At 40.6% G+C, this 21912-nt stretch overlaps 1 long non-coding RNA gene across 1 annotated transcript; it reads right to left on the reverse strand.

Moving 5' to 3' along the window:
• Nucleotides 1-4247: 4247 nt before the first annotated feature.
• Nucleotides 4248-11052, reverse strand: LOC124279513. The gene is made up of 3 exons (XR_006899396.1): nt 10932-11052; nt 10655-10761; nt 4248-4351 (listed from the first exon to the last, which is right to left on the reverse strand). It is a non-coding gene; the product is annotated as an uncharacterized LOC124279513 (long non-coding RNA).
• Between the last annotated feature and the right edge of the window lie 10860 nt (nt 11053-21912).

The raw sequence follows: 21912 nt of genomic DNA on the forward strand, positions 1-21912 counted from the left end.
CTTACTTTGTCCAGAGTAATCCTGCGACAACTCTAAGGTCATTTGCATATTTTCTGTCTTAAAAATATAACAGGAAGTGATGTATTAAGCAACTTCACCCTGCACTTGGCAGCAAATTGTATGTTACGTTATTGTTACCTTGTATTCAGATGAACAGAAGTTTCAGATGTTTTGGTTCAAAACATGCTATTACTAATCTGAATGAAATTCCTAAATAATTTTAATAATAAAACTGTTTAGATTCGTTAGTTGTCTCAGTAAATGTTTCACAGTGTCATTTGCTTGTATTGAGTGCCATAGTAAGAAAATAGCAATACCGCGATAATAGAGACTTGCTTCAATTTCCGGGTCAAATGTGATAATCGGGATTGCTGCGATCATATTGGACGAGTGCCATATTATTTGAGACAGAAAAGAAGATTAAACATCAGTCAACTGAAAATATATATAAAATGCCAAATGTCAGTAGGCCTTCATAATCCTGATGGCAACAAAATTAACTACTGCGATAACAGAGGGTCACATGATAAACAATATGATATCTATAAATATTGTTATTGATATTCTTAAACATGCTTTGAAAAAAATATCTTATGTGATAATTACACTATAAAAAAAATACTGAAAACTGTCTAAATGTATATGTTGATTTTTTTGACAGTTTGTCATCCTAGGAAAGTTTCAGTTGAATATATCCAGAGTGATCAATTTGTTTAAAGATCACATATACTCTTGGGGGGTACAAATACATAAATCATTTATTTGCATCGCTATAAATTAAACCCCATCATTAAAACTACTCATTTCGACATTTGATGAACTTAAATTTACCTTTTTGACAACAGTGCACGATTCTCTCCCGCGAACGAAATTTCAACCAATCAGAGCGGCGTGTCAGAGGGTAGATTATCTTGCTTACAGGTTTGTCTAAACCTAAAATCATGACAACTGTTGTGAAAAATGAAACATTTATGTTTTCACAATCTACTGTCATTTAATCTTGTCACCTGCTTTGCCTAGCTTCCGAGTTACAACTTGTTTTCATAGATGATTCTGTCAAAATCGAAGTGGGACATTAGGAAGGGTGGATGACCATCAGATGCCGTTATTTGAAAATATCCCCAGTACTTGTTGTCTGATTGTAATAAAGTATCCCAACAGTGTAGGATTTTTCAGATTTTCTAATGCTTGGATGGTATAATGGCTGATCCAATTTGATCCTATTTCTGTGTGTTACTTGGGTAAACAGGTAATAACAATTTTTAACTAAGTACACAGCAAATGCTTATGCAATAATGAAGTTCAGTTCGTATCCTCAAAACGGTGTCTGCCCATGTGTTTTTTTCCAGGCAATCAAACTTGCATGCAATACAGCGATTACTACTCTCTTGCTGTAACCCTTGTTTGGTGGTAAACCTACACATGTTATTTGTCATCATTCACTTGATGGTCAGTTAATCAATTTATAACAGGTGTAATTAGTAGCAACACCACTCAGATTACCTGACAAAGGTTCCCATTTGACATTTCTCATGTCTGGAGTAAATACTCATCATGATGAATTAAGGTTTAATGTGGCAAATGTATTACATCTTATGTAATATGCGCATGGAAGTGCAGCAAGAGGAATTATCAGCTGAGTTACAAAAGCAAACATCGATCAAAGGATTAACCGATAACATGCTGATTGATTAATTGCTTTTATCTTGCACAGCATTTGTCAAAAGGTAATGTTTATGCATGTGGATTTACTAATCTATACTGGATACACCCTGTCATAAAGTGTCTGTGTAAAAACGTCCTTCTTTCAAAGGTTTACTCCCAAAAGTTAGATGTCCCAAAAGTCATACATCCCAGACAAATCAACCAGGCGTGACTGTGAATACAACCTAGTCTTACCTACTGATATAATGAACCTGTCCCATAAACTAATGAGATGGTTTTCACATTTGTACAGGTGAGGTGAGGTGAGGTGAAATTGGGTTTAATGTTGTACTTGAGAACATTTCGCTCAAATGACGACGTGCATGCGTGTGTTTGTGCGGCTGCTTGTACTAGCGCAGACTTAAACTGATTTTATAGTGCTAGCCCACTGAGATACCATGCCGCAGTGAAGCATGAATACCCCTCAGACACATTATACTGACTCCGAGCCGACCAGCCCTTGTTGTACCCATTAATGCCGAGAGCCAGGCAGGGACTAACAAGTACCATATTTTAACGTCTTTTGGTATGACGCGGTCGGGGATCGAACCTGCGGCCTTCAGTTCTCCAGGCGGACGCTCTAACCACTACACCACGGAGGCGGTCACATTTGTACAGAAATACTTTGATCAGAATACTAATGTTGACTGTCTTACTCAATCACTGGGTTCTCCAAATGTGTTTTCACAATGTTCGATTTTATCATAACAGGATAATAGATTTTGCATACTTGTTTTCACAACGTTCACTTTAATCAAAACAAGATTAGAGATTTTGCATGCTTGTTTTTACAACACAAAAGGTTACAAAAACAAACAAAACACCCCCGAAGTTGATAAAAAGAGTTCAAACTTCAGTTTTTAAAGGATTTTTAAAAAAGGTCACTTCACATTATTTAGTTTCGCTCTTAATGAACCCTTGAGTATATATAATATCCACAAAATACAGTTAAAAACGGTAATATTTCATTATACAGCTTGTATTAGGAATCTAAAACGCACCTCCCTCGAAAACATTTCGCAATTACGCAAGATAATGAGGTAGATGGTCACATGGTCGCATGACGTCATACCCGAAAGTCGCTACATGAACACACGGAAAATACAGTTGTACCGAGCCTGTTCGCATACTGAGGTCTGCTTCTAGTTTAGCAAATAAATCAATCCACGAAGTCAAACCTGGATTTGGATGGCATACTAGATACAGATAATACCACATACATACAACGTTTTCAATTTGAAAGTATTTCTAGCGGCAATACCGACAGGAATATTGACGACGATTTCACGAGTTGACAACATACAGCCGTGGGACAATCCCGACTATGTTTGAATAGACCTACTGCAGACTGGTATGCAAGTCACTTGCCTATCAAATGTTCATGGAAAACTGATTAGATACTGAATTTATTCTCCACGGTAAAATTTGAAATCATGATAACGGCAATGTTCGATCAATGTGTTGAGCCTGTCTTCCGGTATCGGTATGGGAAGGTAAACACTGAAATAGTTACGTTCGAGGTTCATGATTTTATGAAGGTTTTTAAGGAACTTTCAGCTTTATTTCATAAAAAAGCGTCTTCTGCTAAATTTATCAGTAAAGATTTAGTATGGTGATAATCTTTTCTATGAAATACGTACCATTACGGAAGTCGATAAGTTCAATCTCACTACTGTATTGTAGAGAAGTACCCTAAATTCGTTAGTGTATGTTTTCGGAGAAGTCGGTGTATCCATAGGCGGATCCAGAGGGGGGTGGTGGTCCACCCCCACCCCCACGTGCTGAAGGTTTGTTAAATGACCTTTGAAACTCGGGTGGAAATGAAGTGTGCACCCCTCCTTTTCTCAGTAGTGTGCACCCCCCCACCCCTTCTCAAAAAGCTGTAGCCGCCCCCAGGTATCGTCTCTGATATGGTGCATCAAACATCAGTTTTATTACATTTTCAATTTCCATACACATGAAATGTAAAATGATAGAGACCTGTAACCTCCTTAACAGCTGATAATAGATATAATAAATAAATATACATACATGCAAAAAATAGAACTGACAAATCCTTATCTTTCTCTTTAACTGTCAGCTAGTGAAACAGAAAATTCTTCATTGTGTTCTAGTAGTAATGTGTAAAGTGTGATCAGTCCCAAAGAAAGACCATTGATCAAATTCAGAAACCAGCACACAAAAATAAAAGCAAATAATATATTTTGCATACAAACTGTTTATGACAAAATAATGAATACAATGTGTACACCAACATCATGAAGGCAAAGGCTTGCGTGTAAATTAACTGGATGGACTGGTAAAAGCCTAAGAAAACAAGACTGCTCTCCAATAAGACCATGTGACACAGTGGTGACTGCAATTTGGAAACATTTACCATCTGAACAAGTCCCAGAATTCAAACAGGCGAATACAATAGACCTTAAGACATCAGGGACAACTGGTTTCAGTTCACACCCTAGACACATATACATGATTTCATTTTATATCTTGATGTCAGTGAATTCACCAGTTCCTGTTTACTAGTTATAAATGAAAGTGTCTGGCAGAATATCCTGGAAAAATAGGCTGTTGTGTCCTGCAAGTCTGTAGGAAGGAAACATGTTTCTTCTCTAGAGAATGGCCCTGAGTGGGAATTCCACATACCCTGTGAATACATTTTACATTGAATTAGAGACATTTGGTAACACAATTTTGGAAATTTTAACTATAAATCGTATATTTATATACTTATCCTATCTCATGACTTACACCCGCTCTCTCTTCGTTCGACCATGAGTGGAAACGAATTAAACTTTGCTCAGGCCTTCCTTGTCCCTGTCCCCGTGCTGTGCATGCCTTCCTGCCTTAGCCATGCTCACTAGGCCGTGACAGCACGTGGCATGCGCAGTCCTCACCCACGTGATCACCTTCCATACTCATTCTCGATCTTGGAGCCATAAAAGGACAAAACCGGAACAGTGGTAATCTAAGTAGTTGGGAGGTAGGGTGGGAGTTTATCGCGTGAGATAGGATAAGTATATATATATACAATTTATAGTTAAAATTTCCAAATTTTTAAACTTATCCTATCTCACAACTTGCACTTATCCCACAGTAGGAAGGTGGGTCATAGATTACCCGAAGTTCAAAGCGATAACAGCTAAGCATTATGCCAAAACAACCGTTGGAAGCAACTACAAGGCAGGCCAATAACTACCAAAGTTACTACGTGTGAGGGTTAGTTCAAACCCATTGACTTACTAAGCACAAGTGCTCCCAGGGACCGGGATTCCCGAGCAATGTGGTGTTCAGTCACTACCTTCACAAAGTGAAAGGATGCAGCTTAGCGAGTGTAATCAGTCGCGTCGCCACTATTTTCAAGGTACTCCCTTAATAAAAGTATAACGACCAGTATCGGGCCAGCCCCTGCTCCGAAACAACCCCCACAGACACCGTCCCGTGGAGGGTGAAAGGGTAATTGAATCGGAAAACTCACAAGTCCCAGAAGAATCGAAGACACAAATCAGAAATAAAATTCAGAATTTTATTCAGATTGTACACAAAGCAGAAACGATCGCAACTGGTGATCATCTGCGCTGAAGCTCATGGTTGTCCCGAGTGCCAAACAGGTCTACATCTGGTCTACAACAGGTAGATCTTTGATTGGAAGATCAGAGGCAGTTGTTTCCAATCCGTGAGTGACAGGGCATCGGCAATGACATTCCTCATCCTGGGAATGTGTCGGGCTCTGGCCACTGTGTGGAGTGAATCGATCAGATGATAAATTCGAAACATCAACTGAAGCAGAGCTGCTGATCCTGTCGACCCCTGATGGTTTATGTACAAAATTACCATCGAAATGTCTGATTGAATCAGTATATGAGTGAACCGTAGTTCAACTGCCCAATGCCGAACGGCGAGAATGACAGTGCTGAATTCCAGTTCGTTGTAATGAAGGGCCCTTTCTGCTGATGGCCACTGCTAGGCCACTTGATGGAGAAAGTGAGCGCCCCAGCTTGAAAGATGTGTCAACGAACAGGTGTTGAGTAGGTATGAAGGGCACCATAGAGACTCCAACACAAACATTCCACTTGTTGAGCCACCAACGAAAGACTGAATGTAGTTGTGCGGGAAGACGAGTCAACTCCCTGGGGTTGTCGTCCCCGATGTATGGGCACAGAAACATCTGAAGATGGCGAAGCTGCAGCTGGCCCCTGTAAGTCAGCGCTTGTGCCGACGTCAACCACCCTAGTAACTTCTGCCACTGGCGAAAAGTTGTAGGTTGGACCAGCACAAATGGTGCGTTGCACTGAATCTTGTCCCACCTCTCCTGGGGCACAAACATCAGGACCTGTCGTGTTGAATATTGTCCCAATAAAAAGAAATCAACGGGTCGGCGTTACCTCCGATTTCTCCGAATTTAGCAGCCATCCTAATTGCGTGAGCAACTTCATGATGAACTGCCTGTGGAGAGGAAGGACGACTGGATCCAGCAGGACCCTCCATTGGTATCAATGACGCCCCTTGAAAGTAAATCAAAGATACTTCCGATAGTCTGGATGTATCTGGATGTGAAGGGAGGCGTCTCGCAGGTTGAGGGACTGACTGACTGACTGACTGACTGACTGAGTTTTGTTTTACGCCGCTTTTAGCAATAATCCAGCAACATCACGGCGGGGGACACCAGAAATGGGCTTAACACATTGTGCCCATGTGGGGAATCGAACCCAGGTCTTCAGCGTGACGAGCCAACGCTTTAACCACTAGGCTACCCCACGGCCCTCGCAGGTTGAGGGAAATGAGAGGTCTAACCACTCTTGCCTCTGGCAAAAATATATCTCCTGACATAAGAACGTTCAATAAGTCGAGCAACTATGTCAGTTGTGACAGATTGCTCAATGTAGTATGTTCGGCGCATGGAGATTGTCAGTCAACCTACAGGAACATTCACATTGTAAACGAATTGAAGAAATTCGTACGATCGGTGACCTCAGGAATGTTTCGGTTGGCCGAACAAAATGATGGTTCGCCAGGTGGAGTGATAAAGGTAGTAGATCGCTGCCTGGTGACAGTCCTTGCATAACTGCAGTGACCTCTGAACTCAGTGCTTGAGCTAGTCAAACCGTTCACGGGTGTTTCTGTCTGTCACACTCAATAAGCAGTCTCTCTCGACTGGCTGTCGAAATCCCGACACAATCACTCTTACCGGGAATGGCAGCGTTCATTGTTACTAGCATTAAAAGGCTGGACTTGGTATCCGATTCGTGGGACCAAGACAAGTCTGCAAAGGCACTTTATAGTCACTCTAATCATCAAATTTCCTGTAAACAAACAGTAGTCCGCCATTTGCAAACGTTACACACGAGTGACAAAAAAACGGACAACACAGTCTTCGGTTAACCGGGCGAGTCGCAACCCATAAATTCCAGGCTGAGCTATGCTGGTACCATGCGTAAAAACTTCACCCATCTGTTATCTGTCCAGAAACTTGCTTATCATGTAAAACAAAGGGAGCTGAAGATGACTAACCATCTGCAACAATTGCACCCAGCGACACACACACACGCTGTTACCAGTAGTCTGTAGTAACAAGAATCAGTGGATCGTCGTAAAGTATTCCTGGCTAGCAAGCGTATGTAGTAATGCCATATTGGGTGGTTGTAGAACTGATATCTACACCGAAGGTGAAGATTGGATGGTAGATTAAATCTGGAATGAGATGAGCCCCGGTCACGGAGGACTCTTGAGAACTGGGATCGTCAGACCGTCAAGTGACGAGCGTGATATCTCTAGATGACTGCGCTACTGACATCACATGTAAATCAATTCGGCATGGTGAAGCACATAGCTACTACCTCTGTACAACCATCCGAAAAACGGGTACAAGGTGGGATAAGTTATGTGACTAAAAACATTAAGCACCTCACAAGCCGTAAGGTAAACCGGATAAACAAATCAAATTGTCGAGCTTAGAGCTTGCCACTTCGTAATGAGGAATTCAGCGCCTCACAGATGCCCTGAAAACTATATGATCGTGTTGAAAACTAGCAGAGTTCGATAAATTTGGCCCTATCTAGATGCAAGTTCACGAACCTCGTTGAGGATGTGGAAAACCAGTGTTGACAAATCCCGATCTTTCATGTTGAATGTAATAGAACATCTGGTATCTTGCTCTAGGTAGCTGTAGGTGGTCGGCAAAACCATGGGATCATGTGTGTCGAATCAACCAAAACCATTCCTACATCTTATAGGCGACTGGCGTAGCCCCAACCATGAAAACAAAGACGAGGTTCGATGTGGGTTAAGTGTCTTGGGAGGCAGTGATCTTGAACGGCCAGGTGAACTGGTTCGACGATAGGGAGCTTTTCACCCTGGTGAAACGGTACGAGTCAGGCTGGTAAATCGGTTCAGGGTGGTGAGCCGGAATGTTGACGTGATCTGGATCGGTGTTGTGATCTGGATCGGTGTTGTGATCTGGATCGTGACTGTGATCTGGATCGGTTCTGGATCGGTTCGGTAATCCGAAACATTTAAATGATCTCAGCTGATGGAGAGATCTAGAACGCTCAAATGAACCGGTGAGGTGAGGTGAAATGTTCCGGCCGAGATGAATCGGTTCGGGGCTGTGAATTGAATCGATGATGTGAACCGTTTCGGCGATAAGAAACAGTCTTAATATTATGGCGAACTGAGTCGATGTCGTAATCCACATACGCCGTGGCGAAGGTCTGGTAAATCCATTCGGTATGGCGAAATGATTCGGTGTGGTGAATCGGTTCGGCGATTTGATGATGTAGATCGGCTGTGTGAGTCAGCTGGCAACACTGAGCAGTTTGATAAGGCGGAACGACGAGAAGACATCTGATGATGCGCCAATAAAATTATCACCGTCCGACATGGGAATCTCCGGACGACGAGCAGTTAATACCGGTCGTTAAAAGCTGGGGTTTGTCAGGTGATCAACTGTTGAAGTGTAATGAGCTCTGTCTGCCAGCCAACGGGAGCAAGCATGTCTACATGCTCTAAAAACGTCCCTGATAAGGGAGCACATTCCCGACAACGTTTGCTCCAGGAACACAGGTCAATACAACCCACACATGACGAGTAGGGATCCGAGGAAGTAAATATTGTTACAGTGTGAACCAAAATTACGCTACTTAGGGTCAACAGCAAGAAGCATAGTGTCCAAACCCGGCGCTGGAGAGGGATCAAGCGCAGGATTTCAAGACTCAGCAATAACCTATGACCGAGGCAAAGTAGAAGTGGCATGGCGTGAAGGTGAACGCCGATCCACTGAACCATAACGCAGCCTAGCAGGTGAAACCACCCGCACAGAACGATGTTAATGAGGGGAACTATTACGTAATGGTGCTGACCGCAAGTGCTCACTAGCTCTAGACTGACAAGATGGGATATCCTGATTCACCTGAGGTGAATGAGACCGACTACGAGAATCACTCTGACGAAAACACACCGTACGGCTTGGTGAAGCGGATCGAAATGGCGAACCACTTCGACTAGGTGAGACTGAACGACTACGTGAATCAAAATGCTGTGGTGAATTGATTCAACTATGAGATGGTGAGTCGAACTGAAACCTATGTTGAGGTGAACTGAGTCGGGAATGTGAACCGGTTCATCCTGGTGAATCCATTCGAGTTCGGTCTGGTGAGCCGGCTCGGCTGAGTGAACTAGTTCGACCCTTGGCAATGACACGGCTAGGTGAATGGTTCCGTTCTAGTGAACCAACAGTGGCATTAGACCCAATTCTGATTGGTGAAATGAATCGAGGTGGTGAATCGGTTCGGACTGGTACATTGGAAGGACGACGAGAGCTCGAGCATGAACGAGATCTAGAACGACACTTCCCAGCAGTAGAAGAACGAATTCGAACCTCCGAACCAGATGGTGACTCAACTCGTGTGGGTGAATTGTTTCGGTGGGATGAAACCGTACGAAGAGGAGAACGGTTATGTTCCAACCACGCCGATCCACGCTTCGATAATGAATGCTTGGACTTCGAGGACTTGAACGGTCCGAAGAAACGGATCTACGAGATGAAGTAGATCGCAGGTCTTGTGTAGAGGAAATATCAGTCATTACCACCCTTGCATGCCCATGAGAACTTGAGCTAGGTGAGGAAAGCGTCCCAAACGCCTTTTAACATTCTCAGACAAATAGAAATCAGACGAAGCGTCCATAAAATCTTCGTTAGGAGAGACGGGGAGATCTTGAACGGCGAGCAGGTAGGGTGGGGCGATGTAAACATTGTTTTTAGCGGGAGATGAACGAGATCCCACATAAGCATTCCTGGCCCTATCTGCCAAACGTCTGGCACAAGCACGTTTGTAAGCTTTAAAATCCTCATTAGACAGTCCTGAACACTTAGGACAACGTTTGTCCCAATCACAACAACCCACATAAGCAACACACGATATGTGTGGGTCCCAAGCTGAAAAAACAGGCTTACCCATGTTGAGCAATTATCAGACGAAAAAAATTCACGTCCACTCTGTTGAGCGACAAGAAAGAGAATGAGTATGGAAGGTGATCACGTGGGTGAGGACTGCGCATGCCACGTGCTGTCACAGCCTAGTGAGCATGGCTAAAGCAGGAAGGCATGCACAGCACCGGGGACAGGGACAAAGAAGGACTGGAGCAAAGTTTAATTCGTTTCCACTCATGGTCGAATGAAGAGAGAGAGGTGCAAGTCGTGAGATAGGATAAGTTTAAAAATTCAGTATATTTTGTTTTGGCAACCATAATAATAATTTTCTTTGAAATCTGCACTTAAAAAGTAAGTACTTTTGTCTTAACCTGCTGAGAGGGAAAATAGATATGAGGATTAAATACCAGTGTCTTTGCAAACAAGACTTAGTGTTGACTCATTAGTTAGGGAAAAATATGCAGTAATAGGAACAGTGCACCAGTTCAACAAAAGATTATTGATTGTCTGAATTATATTTACCACGTGTTGGTTTCTTGTTCACTGACTTGGCCTCTTGGTTTAGGCCTATGGGGTAGCTGATTGCCCACTTGGGTTCTCCAGTCTTCGTCATTTCTAGGGTATTTAGGCTGTTTTCATTGATGAAAAAAAAAATAGCATTAAAGTAGCATTTTTACATTTGCCAAAAACAAAACATCTTAATGAACATATTTCCCTGTTTTCCCCATTTTTGAAAGTGGGTTAAAAGTTACCTATATATACAGCTGCCATGATGTTTTTACAAGGGATCCATACATACCTAAGTTTTATGTCAGTGCAGAGCAGTCATTTTCATTTTATTTATTGTACATCCCCTTAAAGAGAGAAAGAGTGAGAGTCAACATTTTAATCATGCCCTAACACACACAAGCACATGCGCATGCACGCACACACACAATTCACATACCATTTTAACATAGTAGGGGACCAGTCCCTGGTGGATAATTATCTGATACGAATTATTTTTAATTATGTTTTAATAATTATGTGCTCTCTCTCACCACCGCACCCATATGTTGTAAGTTCTCATTTGTCCATGCACACCCCCATCCTAATCCCTCCACACACACTCACACCGCAACACACCCCTCTCGGGAAATAGATGACTTGGCCCTACTGAGTAACAGTGACAGTGGCTGTGAAAATATATCTCTGATCGAAAATAGGACATGAAGCGGAAATTATGACGTACTTGTTCATCAACTATTGCTTTATATAGCTAGCTACTGGAGTGTTTATGTTGCTCCAAAACAACTACATCTTAAAACTCACCTGCAACCAACGTCGCTTCCGGAATGGAACTCTCTGGGTCTCAGTCCCAAGTTGACATTTCGGCCTCTGTGTTTGTTTGGAATGTCGAAAGGAATACCCAATATATAGCATCCTTATAAAGTTTAAGTTTTGCCTATTCGTATCCATATTTCGCCAGAGGTTAGGTCTCTTTCATAGCAATTCTTCGAAAAGTGTAACGAACACAGATGACTGTGCATGGAGCGGTTCACAAAATCCGCATGACAGTAAACAATCTATGCCCTTCCTCTTGTCAAATAGAATTTCTCAGGAAATGTATCGATACATCCGTGTTGTTTACGCAGTTGGATGATCATCAAAACTCGAAGTGCAGTTGTCAGTTTCCAATACATAATCACAACAACTCTTCATTCAAAATATTGCGCTTTGTGTCACTTTCAACTCAATGGCGTATACACTACTGAAATGTCAACACACTGACTCTCTGGTATGACGTCACCCACAGACAGCAAACCGCTAAAAATAAAAATATGCCTACAAGTGGGCGGGGCTAAAGTGGTTTTAGTTTTGGTGCATATTTTTAATTTTTATGACTATTTTTCGTAAATGGATGGTGCAGATGTGGTATATATTCATGTTTGAATGGCATTATGTAATAAAAATGCATAGTGTTTAACCTTTTTAAAAATCTTTTAATCTTTTATATGTTCAGCATTATTTACTCAATGAATATGTTTTTAAATAATAACAATAACTATAACCATTTATTACACTGCATATATATTAAATTCCAAATCTCTATTACTCTTTACCTATTTCATAATTTTTACCTATCTATTTCGGCCTCCCATTTAAAGTTCCCTTAATAGTCAGTTGTTTTTTGTTGTTGTTGCTTTTGGGTTTTTTTGTTCACTCTTTCAAAATTTATATTTTCTCTTCCCCCTCATTTCATAATAAGTTTACTACCCCGTCGCCGAAATAGCTTAGTTGTGTGTGCGACGTTAAATAAAACAAATAACTAACTAACAAGGGTTAACAACAAACGATGGCTGGTCTTCAGAGAGTAGAATACGTGAAGTCACCATCCTACCATCTACCGATTGGTAGAGATCATCCAGAATATTGAGATCGCAGAGAGAGCCAAACTCCAGCAGATCAACGTTAGTGCTGCTCCCCAAAGAGGAAGAGGGTCTACAGGGAAACTGAGAACAGGCTGATGCGTCTGCAAGAGAGACTGCGTGCAGGAGGGATGACAAACAATGAGTTTCTCGATGCAGTTGGACATTTGCTCAGACTTGGTTGATATTGCCTGTATTGTGAATGATGTGAAAGATGTGAAATCTTAAATCTTGAATGATTTTATTGACCATTTAAATTATCTTGTTAAATTAACTTATTTTGTTTTATGTCAAATAAAGTCATTGTCATTATCCATAATCTCTTCTCTTTGTGTTTGGATTAGTACATTGGTCCATTAATTGATGAAGGTAACAGTGTTGTGAACCTCAGTGCAACCAACCATAACCTTTGTTGTTTTAACGCGTCTAACTTTTGGGACGACTAACTTTTGGGAGGACACCTTTCAAAGGATTAATCGCCAATAGATTGATTGATTGCTCATTATTGGCTCACTAAATTACCTTTTTAAAGAATGGCGGACATCATGCAATTAGTGGCCAGGTGTGCTATCTTCGGTGACCAATGGGTGACCAATGGGTGACCAATGGGAATAAACACCAATGTGAAAAACCTGAAATGATAAATCACTTTTCCGTATATTAGACTGTTAAAAGACACGACATGAAATAGGATTATTTGTCAGCTGCAGATGAATGGCCAATCGTTCCTTTATGTGGATATTGATGGATAGTGTCACTTCGACCCCCACCTCGCTTCCGTGGAAGAAATCGTTATGTTACAAGTTGTGTCATGCAAAATCCTTTTGGCGATGATTCAAATACATATTTAAGTATGAGTAGAAAGTAGTTTTGATTTTCTAACTTGATGAAAACAAACCATTATTTCATTGATTCTCAAACAGACTTTAGCCCGTGATGTCACAATTTAAAAAAATGGTGGCATCCTGTCGCGAACATCTGCCAGTCTGAGAATAAATGCTATTTAGGTTTGTTTTCACCGAGTTACAAAATCAAAACTACTTTCTACTGGTAGTATCTGATTGATGACCAATAGGACTTTGCATGACATACCTTATAACATAACAATTTCTCTCTTTGAAGCGAGGTGGGTGTCAATATATTACTACTTACAATATTAATGGGACTTCGACCACAACCTCGCTTCCGAGGAAGAAATCATTATGTTACAAGTTGTGTCATGCAATGTCCTGTTGGTCATCAATCATATACATATTTTACTACAACTAGTACATAGTTTTGATTTTTGTAACTTCCGTGAAGTGATCTGAACACAAGTAAGATATCGTTCCAGGCTTCAACAACGCTCGCTTCACACTCATAAACATAACCCATTTAGTGCAAACTGCAGGGTCCAGTGGAAATCTGTGCATGGTGACACCATCACTTGACCTCACCATCCTTCCTCACATGACGTCAGTCCCGGTTTGCTGCAGACGACTTTTTGGCAACTTTTTATCGCTCGGTATTAATTAAGAATGAATTTGGTGTTCCGCTTAAGACAAACCACACATCTTTCATAGGTAATAGTTAAAAGAGTACAAGAAAACAAAAGTTTATTCGTTCTTTAAGCTTATATTTGCATTCAATATAAATGACGTATTGATAATGCAGTTGCATGTTAATTTAACTTAAAGGTCACATGCAACCAAAAAATCAAACATAATTATATACATTGCTGGTTATGAAAAAATATATAAACAAAATTATAAGCGTACAATCGCAAATCAAAAGTGCAATATTGTGTACTTGGGTTTACTTCCCAAGAAACGAAGCAGCCGGGATACTGAACCCAGTCAGAGCGGGTGGGTGTGCACTCAAGTGTAACGGCTGGTTCATTTACAGATTCCCCCACGGCTCATTGTGTGTGTATATATAGAGATGTTGGGTTTTGTAAATACATGCTCATTTTTTGTGTATAACATTTTGCTATCAACAGACATCATAACGTGTCATGTGTTCAAGTATCACACCTGCCTGTCAGTGTAATTACATAATGTGACAGAGACCGAACTCGGGCCATAAATCAGTGCATTTTGTTTATGGTGTATAGCCTGATTGGTGTTAAGTTCAAATTGCATGTGGTCAGTGATAGCAGCTGTGTATTGAATATTGTCATTAGCAGACAGGCAGGCAGACACACAGGTGTCAATAAAACAAAACATTGAGTTTTGTCTGTGACAACGACATATCTATATCACAGTTAGAAATTCTGTCAAGGCTAAATAATGACATTGCTTTTAAAGGAGAATACGAACGAAAACAAAACTTTTAATATATTTTAAATGATATTCTAAAAATCACATTCCGTGATTAAAATTGAACAAAAAGTTTGTAATATAGCAATAAAAAACACAAAAACGTACTCGTATTTCCGCCTATTACGGAAACACCCGCCAGTTAATGAGCAGAGGGGGTATCACGTGACATGACGTCATAAGTGCCTGTTGCTGATGGCTTCCTCTTTGATTTTACCTTACAACTTAACAGTGTCCATGGATTCTGAAGCAGTGAAAGATGTTCCTGATGTCATTTCTGAATAGATGTTAGACCGTATCAATACGATCCGATTTTACATCTTGCAAGACCATCTTCCACTGAAGATGAAGAAGAAGAATCAAGCGAAACGGAGGCACCGCTTGAGGTCAAAATAATTGTAAAAATATACCATATCATTTAACAAGATTACTAGTTGTCAGCAAAATGTCATACAGTTCCAGCCAGCAAACTCACCCCTATAAATATATGACCAGTCACTAAGAATTATTTAAAAACAAATGTGATTACAGTTCATTTTGTGTCAAATGGGTGACTGTAGGGTGACTGGGATTTAGAAACAAAATAATTATGCTTCAGACGAGGGAAAATAAAAATTATCTGCTTCAAAAATTACACTGGAATTATTTTGTTGAAAAGAATTAGGATCCTAGTTCTCATTAATAACGTATCAAGTCTCGATACAAGATCCCAGCCTGGTCGAGCAGAGATAATATTCGCGACGCAGATAAGTTATTCCCGGAAACTGGTGAATTATAAAATACTAGTCAGGACAACGTATGTTTCCTCATTGTTTGGTTATGGAAATAGTTATGGTACTCGGTCATAGCCTTAGAATGACATCTTGTCAGCCAATGAGAATACAGAACAACTTTCACGGCACACACTACTGACAAATAGCGAGTCTGATGCCGATGTGCGTAATTGGACAAAATGGAAAACAATGAAAGCAACAAGTACTTCATGATTTGCCGTTGTATTCAGCAATGTTTTGAGTTGACTGCATTATTTAGGGCTCCAAACCGAAAAGAACATTATAGCGAAACGTTTTCAAGCTCATGTGAAATCTCTTACTGATTTTGATAATATATATCTCATGTGTACCAGTCGAACTGCCCCAGCTACAAAATGCCCCAGCAATTTTGGTCATTCATTCTAATTTGTTCAAATTTATTTAGAATGATTGAATATATGCCATAAATGCATAGTTTTTGTCAACTTATTATGATATTATGTTCTTCATATAAAAGTGATTAGGAAGTAATATTTCTGATAAATGTTTCATCAGTAAACTCATAACTATGTATATACTTTTATATGAAGAACATAATATCAATGTTGACAAAACTATGCATTTATGGCCTATATTTATTCATTTTAAATAAATTGGGGCATTTTGACTACCCCACTAGGGCAATTTGACCAAATTTGCTGGGTCATTTTGTAGCGGGGGCAATTCGACTGGCAATCGGACTTGATTTAATTTATGTTAAAAATACCACTGACAGTAAGTTGTTACAGGGAATGATGGAGTATAATTAATGAATCTCGTGGGTACTTTTTCCTTCATCAGCCTAGCTTCGGGATTTCCATACCCCATGCGTGCATGTCTCTTTCATATGCGTCCGACTCGGAATGATCGGCGCATTTCTCATGCCGAAATCTGTCATTTCACTTGGAAAACGGAAGAAACGGTGGTTCTTTCCCATGTTCGATGATGCCGTGCATCCCCAGCTAACGCAATGCACCATCGTACCATTTACAAGAACGACAGAAACAACACGATTTGTACTACTGTAGTGCTTGGTCTTTGGCAATATGGCGGACTCCAGGCACATTTGACGTCACGAGCGGAAAGGTCACGTGGGTTCCAGCGAAATATGCATAATGGCCGAAGCTGAGATTTACAGAAACTGTTTTCGCGATTAAAACATAATTATACATAATTTTTAATTGAGAACTTGGGAATATGTTTCTGATGACTATCTTTCACCCATCAAATTATTGCAATTCACTCGTATTCTCATTTAAGTATCGAACTGAGAAAGTGACTCGGTAAGAAGAACGTGTGGTGAAATAGACAAAGCGAAATTATATAAACAGTTAATTTACTGTCATAACATATAAAAAGCTCGCGCCTGTGAGATATCAACAAAACATCAGAAAAATAGCTCACACCAAAGCCTTCACCGAGTATTCAGCGGACAACCCGCTTCCAAGCTGCGCGAACCTATTTCACTGCGCACGTCCTATGAGCGCAGCCCAGCTGTTGAAACCACTTGAATTCCCCCCCAAACGCTGGGGGAAAATTAGTGAATCGTTTGAACTACGATTTCGCACGTTTTTTTTCATTGCATTATTTTTCAACTTTATAAGTTGAATTTGCATTTTTGACGATTTGTTTCGGTAAGTCCATACCGAAAGGTATCAGAATCTGCAAAGTTGTGTTTTACGTTGCATGTGACCTTTAAAGTAAAGGATAAGGATATTGCTTAAAAAAACCATTATGTTTAGTATATGCTGTGAATGAAGACACTGTATATTTTAGTATAATAAGATTCTGCAAATTATTCTGAAGCCAGCCTTAATACAAATTAGCCAAAACAAACAAACACGTGCCATATAGAGATCTTTGTGCCAACATGAGAGCACATGTGGTGGGACTATATGGATTATATAGTATGACCAGAAATTATTGAGAATTTTAGGAATATGTTTAATTAGATTTCTAGTATAAACAACCTTGACCAGCTATCAAGTGCTTGGTTTCATTCAAGAGAGCCAACTCCAATAATCCTTTTTCATTAGTTTGTGAAGAGTTATCCCCCTTTGTTTACATTTTCAGTAATCCTCAGTATGGATGATTTAGAGAAGAGGAAGTTGATTTTAGAGTACTGTAAATCAACAAACTAATGCGTGTATTAAATAATGCGAGTGCAAACCTCAAAACGAAAATGCGTGCATTTATTAATGCGAGGAGGCAAATCAGGAAATGGTTGATCAGAATGACTATACTCACTAATGACTACACTCACAACTTTGGGAAATACTATACTAGTATTTAATCCGACTCTAGTGTAAACATCTTAATTCCCCGAACACATGGGCGTTTGGATCAAAGACGGCTGTCCTTTCAGCTGTTAGTATTAGTAATTGACAGTAGACAGGCTGATCTCAGTTTGTAATCTCAAGACAAAAGACGATGACAAACGTGTTGATTTGAGGATTAGCGTCATGAAACCTGTCCATGCTCGCTGGATGCAGAGAGCAATTGAAAAGGTAGGCAGAAATCGTGAGGTAATCTTACATGGATGGCAGTTGGCAGGTCTGCTAGACGTGGTCCAGTGAGTTCAAACCTTGTAAACTAGACTGTTTATTCAAAGACTGTACATGTAATACAACTTAAATGATTAGTACTCAATGTTTCTTCCCCCAGAATGTATTTTACTTGTTGATATAATATAATGTCGATGTTATTGTGTCAAGAAAGGACTTTTTGTGAATCAGTCGTTCGTCTTTGTTCACTGGGTTATCGTGACCAAAATACTAATAATAACGATATCGAGTGCAAAAGGCAATATAATAATGCGAGATTTATTAATGCGCTTCAGATATAGTCGCATTTTGCGCATTAATAAGTAGCTCGCATTATTTTATTGATTTACAGTATTATAACAAGGACATCAGATCAGCTAAAGTGATTTCAATTAGAACAGGCATCCCTTTGTCCACTGTTTATCGTGGTTTGAAACATATTGCAAATGGATATGGCATTGAGCACCAGGGAGGCGCAGGTAGGCCCAGAAAATTGACTGTCTGTGACAGGAGGCGGCAGGTATTCTTGTTTCTAAAAACGAGCAAAGGAGTTTAGAAAACTTAAGGCTGGATATGATTGATATAGGAACTGTGGCTGTCTGTAAGGAGACAATTAAAACTGAGCTGCATGCAATGGGTTGGCAGAAAAGTCGGAATTCCATCACCGATCATGAAACCTGAACAAAAGGAGCAAAGGTTGAACTGGTGCTTACAGCATAGAAATTTTAACTGGGACAATGTGATTTTCTCAGATGAAAGTTCTGTGCTGCACGTGGCTGTTTCCTAATACACTGAAATTCTGGAGCAAACAAACTGAAAAACCTTTGTATCAGCGCCCAAAGTACAGTCCGAAATTTAACTTGTGGGGTGGCATATCTCTGTTAGGGGCAACGCCCCCCTCTGTGTATTTGAAGGGAATATGAACAGTGAGCGGTACACAGATATTCTCGAGGGACATTTACTTCCATCTGCTCACCTGTTCTATGGAAATTTTTGATTTTCCAGCAGGACAACGACCCAAAACATCGTTCACAGCATTCACAGGCCTGGTTTCGTTCCTAAAATATGACATTATTAGATTGGCCAAGCTATAGCCCTGACCTAAATCCAATAGAAAATGTTTGGGGACTTGTGAAGGAAAGTGTCAATAAGAAACATCTGACAAATATTGCTGAAATCAAAGAAGAGGTGGTCCGATATTAGGACAGCATGGACCATGACTTTCTAACTTCTTTGATCAGTAGTATGCCCTGCCGCATTGAAGCCTGCATTGCTGCCCATGGTGACTTGACAAAATACTAACTGTTCACCTGTCTTTGAATCTGGAGTTATGTTCTGCTAATATTCACATTTAATACTAAGTAATGAGTGAAATTTAAAAAAAAAATTACAATCTTAGATTCTCAATAATTTCTAGTTGTACTGTATAAGTATAAAATGACTATTATTCACTAGTTGGTCAGAGTCATGGCTGGACTAAGACAAGTGGAATATGTGACATCATCAAGAGGGACACAGCAAGCACCATTTGATGGATACCTCTCCATTAGGAACTCAACAAGAATGAATGCACAACACTGGCGCTATGTCATTAAGACCTACAAGGGAAAATGCACCACTGGAGACTACGGTATGTGAGAAATGTGTTATAGCACACTCATTCTTAAGAAGATGCCGATCATCTCATTTGTCAGCACAATGAGGAAGAAAACTTGTGGAGGATCAACACTGATGAAGCTGGTGTATGACCGACAGATGGCAACTGAAGACCAACCCGAGTCACTCCCAGCATTCAGCAGCATGTGCAGTTCCCTATACTGACATCGCCATAAGATCATACCATCACTGCTACAGATGAGGAGAGGTAAACCTGGATGACAACTCGACCACAACTTGCTGTCTACAAACAGACATGATGACAAAATCCTGGCCTTTGCTACCGACATCCACTTCAAGCCCTTCAGTCAGCAGACACCTTCACCTCCTAACCTGCTCTCTGGAACCAAGTGTACATTCTCCATGTGAAAGATGGATCCATGACATATCCTGTTGTTTTTTGCCATGCTTCCAGATCGACAAACATCAACATACCAAAGAAGCTTCAACCTCCTCAAGATCCACACACGAGAGGGTTGTGTCTGCAGACAGACTTTGAAATGGCTGAAATTCGTGCTATCCAGTCCAAGTTTTGTGGAGCTGAGGTCAAGGGCTGCTTCTTCCACTACAGTCAATCCATATGGAGGAAGACTCAAGAGCTTGGTTTGGATGCCAAGTATAAGGGAGTACCAGCAGTAAACATTTGGATAAGATGAGCTGCAGCACTTCCCTTACTCCCTATCCCGGGGAAGTACAGAACGCCTGGATGGATGTGATAGAGGAATTTAATGACTACATGGTGACCAACTGGGTGGATGACAATGCCAGATTCACCCTTTCACATCTGGAATCACCATGAGACAGTCGGCCCGAGGACCAACAACAATCTGGAAGCCTTTCACAACCGATTAAACAGATCACTGCCACATCACCCAGGTACCAAGACGAAAACGTTTATACTGCAGGCTAGACAATCGTATCCAGCGCCTGAATGAGCAACTACAATTGGGACACAAGTCTCCACTACAGTTCTTGGATGCCATTGGACATCTTCTTAAACTCGGAGTGATCATGTAATGTTTTATTCTGAAAATCATGTGACCCACAACAAATTTGTTATTGAATTTGACCATGACATGCTCCAGTGTATGTACAATGTTTATGTGTGAAGTCATGTATGAAAATAAAAGATGAATCATGTAAACATTATTACTGTCTGTATTTCTAGGATCAGTCCATATGTACATCCATGGGGAGACAGTGTGCGATTAGTCAACCATGACCAGTGTTGTTATAAGGTGGCGTACAACTGGGATGTATGACAAATGGGAAGATACCCGTGTCTTGATTGACTAATCAACTGCGTGAATAGTGATCAATCAGGATAAATTATATTCACCTATATGAGTAGGTATTCACCTACATTGAACAGTGTTCAAAATGACACTTTTCACTAAATAATAATTTGAAAAGTGTTCATTGGAATACTACTTAAGGAAATGGTAATTTGGCAATGGCATCAATCCCAGCAATGGCAGAGGTACAGCTACATCACAAGTTTATACCAACTGCAAGATGTGGTAGATATTAATGTGTAGGGGGATTTAAGTACAGACTGAACAAGAGGAAATAAGATTGGATTTTCTGGCACTGCCTTGATTAGAGCTGTGAATCAACAGCTTCTCCATCATGCAAGAAGATCCATCCTGCCCAAACTTCCAACAAGCAAACAAGATCTTGTCATACCAGCAAAATTCCAGACAACAGAGATTGTTCGCCGGAACAAGATCATAAGAAAGGCTCATCCTGACATCTTCGAGGCCATCACATTCCTCAAGTCAATTCAAATGTCAACTGAATTGAGACTGAAACAGTATGCAGCCGGGAGGAAATATGTCTGGTTGGATGAGACACCAGATGGCAAATGCACAAGTAGATGTTACTTTCATGCCAAATGGTCGCGGTGGTCAGAGTTTAGTGTATGGAGGAGATGTATAGACATTGTCACAACCATTGGCCCAACAATGAGAAGATTGCTGTGAACAAGTTCCTTGTCAACCTTGCCAGATTTCAAGATTTTCAGTGCAAGCCGGGATCGGGACGTCCTCATAAACTCGGTGGAAATGACAGGAAACGACTCGCACA

Source organism: Haliotis rubra, unplaced genomic scaffold (assembly GCF_003918875.1).
Source record: "Haliotis rubra isolate DU_JTF1 unplaced genomic scaffold, ASM391887v1 Scf251, whole genome shotgun sequence".
NCBI classification, from domain to species: domain Eukaryota; kingdom Metazoa; phylum Mollusca; class Gastropoda; order Lepetellida; family Haliotidae; genus Haliotis; species Haliotis rubra.